Source organism: Nematolebias whitei, chromosome 14 (genome assembly GCF_014905685.2).
Source record: "Nematolebias whitei isolate Nwh7 chromosome 14, NemWhi1, whole genome shotgun sequence".
NCBI lineage: Eukaryota > Metazoa > Chordata > Actinopteri > Cyprinodontiformes > Rivulidae > Nematolebias > Nematolebias whitei.
This window is the reverse complement of record NC_056511.1, coordinates 46,586,729-46,589,803: the sequence shown is the minus strand read 5'-3', so window position 1 is coordinate 46,589,803 and position 3,075 is coordinate 46,586,729. Positions and strand designations below refer to the sequence as shown.

The window sequence follows — 3,075 nt, the reverse complement described above, 5'->3', positions numbered from 1 at the left end:
TCAATTATGGGATATTTTAAAATAATTTCCTTCAAAAGCATCTTCTCACTTTCACTGAAGTTTTTTGAACACTTTCTTTTTCCAATGTCCATGCTTGGTCAGAAGTCAAACTCCTGCTCCGTGCACATAGACTGCTAAAACTTATAACAGGAAAAATCCACCCCAGGTTTTCAGAGATACCTCACCTGTGCACCTGTGCACATCGTTAATCTGATTCAGCTTCCAACACATGCTCTGACTGGTCCTTGGTCAGAGACTCTAGTCTGGAATGAGTTAATCTGAAGTTAAACAGCATCTCAGAAAGCAACTGGATTAGGGTGGATTAAGTTAAACAAGATTAATTTAGTCCTGGTTTTATTGAAGTTCTGACTGTGAAACTGGCCCTTATGTTTTGTCATGTCCTCTCTGGTTTCCTTTAGGAAAGCTACAGAAAAAGCATTTAACACCGCAGGTACGTTTGCTCCTTCACCGTCTGAGAACTGAACGTTCAGTTGAGATTAATAACTGGTATGTGTTCCTGTCAGGAGGTGAACAACATGTTGGCTGCTGCCTCCACAGCCCGGCCCAGCACTGATCTTTTCAGAACCTTGGGAGACAAAGGTGAGCTCGCTGAACCTGACGTTTCTGTGAAAATCTATAAATTCACATTTTCCTGTTTGCAGACGATTACTTTCTATTTAGTCACTTTTTTGTTTAAATTTCAGAGTAGAGTTGAGAATATTTGTTTGTTTTGCAGGTCTGATATCCTACACAGAGTATCTGTTCTTGCTGACCATCCTAACCAGTAAGCTCCTGCTTAAATCCCTGTGCTTCCATGATCTGCTCTGTGAGGTTTGGGCTGGACTCTGTGCCGTGCTTCTGTGTGTGAACTTCTACATGTAGATGCAGACGGTGCATGAAGAAGAGCCTTGCTTTGCTTACCGTAATTGTTAAAACGCACCTGTCTCTAAGCCGCACTTATTAAATATAAGATGAATCATGAATAAGACGCTCCGGTTAATTAGCCGCAGACATCCACCGTTCATCGTCAGGAACTGTGCCCCCACCCTGCTCCAGCATAATGTGCAGCTTTCTTGTAGTACAAGAACCAGCCAGCAGGTGGAGCTTCACAGAAGATAGCTTGCTTTCAACACACTCTCAGACTGCAAGATCATCAGGAGTCACCATGAAGCTTCACTGTGACTCATGGTTACAAACATCATACCTTCAGAAAGAACACAACTCTCTAAGTATAATCACTGGACAGAACAGAGCCAAACACCTACGTAACTGAAATTATTTAAAAATTATCTACAGGTAAAACCCAGTCTTATCTAGGTCATGTGACCGGAAGTCAAATAGTACCAGTAGAATGTGGTAAATATTCATTTAGTTAACAACGGCTGTTTTTAAATGGACTTTCTAAATCAATTTGATGTGATTCTCCTATATCAGCTCATCCCTCCCCGTTCTTTTCTTTTTCCCCCTCCGTTGTCTCCGCCGCTCTGTTCAATGTCCCTGTTTAAGCTTCAGTCAGATCCCGGTACTTAAATGCATGTGTACCGACACAGAAAGAATGTAAAACTTTTATTAAAACACGTACCAGACTTGACTGCTTTTGTCTCCAATCCTGAGCATGGACATGATGCAGCTTGGGGGCTGCAGCCTTTTCCTCCTTGACAGCCGATCGCTTGCAACATGAAAGCTGTGCGTCGTAAGAAATTCTCCGTGCGTTTGCCATTATCACCAAGCAAATGAACAGGTCTGTGCACGAAGCGCAAAGTACAATAAACAACACGGGAACGATCTGAAGAAATGAATGCACGTCTATCTTGGGGGACGGTCCTCGAGAGTACCTCGTTGGGCATTCAGGTTAGACTTCTGGTCACATGATGAGAGTGGGTGGAGTTATGGTTGGGTATTTGAAACCTGAGCAAAAGGACTTGTACATCTCGCAGAGGTGTCAAACTCCAGGCCTTGAGGGCCAGAGTCCTGCAACTTGTAGATGTGTCTCTGATGCCACACCGCTGAATCATATGACTGAATTAGCTTCTCAGTGCAGTCAAGTTCTCCCAAGTCCTGCTAATGACCTCCTTATTTGATTCAGCTGTGTGGCATCAGAGACACATCTAAAAGTTGCAGGACTCCGGCCCTTGAGGCCTGGACTTTGACTCCTGTGCCTTAGGGCATTCTCTCTGTGTCACAAATGGCTGCTCCTATGAGGGGCGGGGTGCTGGAGCCACAAGCGACCAGCTCTGTCAAAGGAAAATGTTTGTCAGTGGCAGGAAGTCCTTCAGAATAAAATAAGAAAATTATGAAAAATTACATAAATAAGACGCTCCTGCATATAAACCGCGGGGTGTGAGGAAAAAGTAGCGTCTTGTACACCGGCAGTTACGGTAATCGTTTTTGCTACAGTAAGCAGGTTTGCAGAGTAAGCTGTGGTTTCCTAAATGTGTTTGTTCTGCAGAGCCCCGTACAGGATTTCATATAGCCTTCAAGATGCTTGATGTAGACGGCAATGAGCAAGTGGACAACAAAGAGTTTCTTAAGGTAAGAATGCTCATGTAAACCAGAAAGAAATGATTAAACACACTGCCTGGCCAACAAAAAGTCTCCACCTGGATAACAGGTCTAAGCCTCCGGTTGGATCATCACTGCATGTACGATTATGTTTCAGCTGCAACAAGTTCTTTAACCCCAACTGGTGCAATGAGTTGCTTCTCATTTCTTCAACAACCATATCAAAGACTCATGGTGGTCGTGGAAAAGATGTCGGTCTGTTGGAGAAGAGTCAAATCATTGGCATCAAGCAGAGGAAACATCTAAGGAGATTGTAGAAACTACTAAAACTGGGTTAAGAACTGTCCAACGCATTATTACAAACTGGGAGGACAGTGGGGACCCATCGTCTTCCAGGAAGAAATGTGTCTTACTGTACAAGCCTGTGGGGGCAGAGTTATGATGTGGGGTTGCTGCAGTTGGTCAGGTCCAGGTTCAGCAACACTATGAGCTCAAAGAATGAGGTCAGCTGACTACCTGAATATACTCAAGGACCAGGTTATTCCATCAATTAATTTTTTCTTCCCCGATGGC

At 43.8% G+C, this 3,075-nt stretch overlaps 1 long non-coding RNA gene across 1 annotated transcript; it reads left to right on the top strand.

The window, feature by feature from the left end:
• Positions 1 to 418: 418 nt before the first annotated feature.
• On the top strand, positions 419 to 2,521 carry LOC119420733. The gene is made up of 4 exons (XR_005187316.1): positions 419 to 451; positions 525 to 600; positions 737 to 784; positions 2,450 to 2,521. It is a non-coding gene; the product is annotated as an uncharacterized LOC119420733 (long non-coding RNA).
• The last annotated feature ends 554 nt before the right edge of the window (positions 2,522 to 3,075 follow it).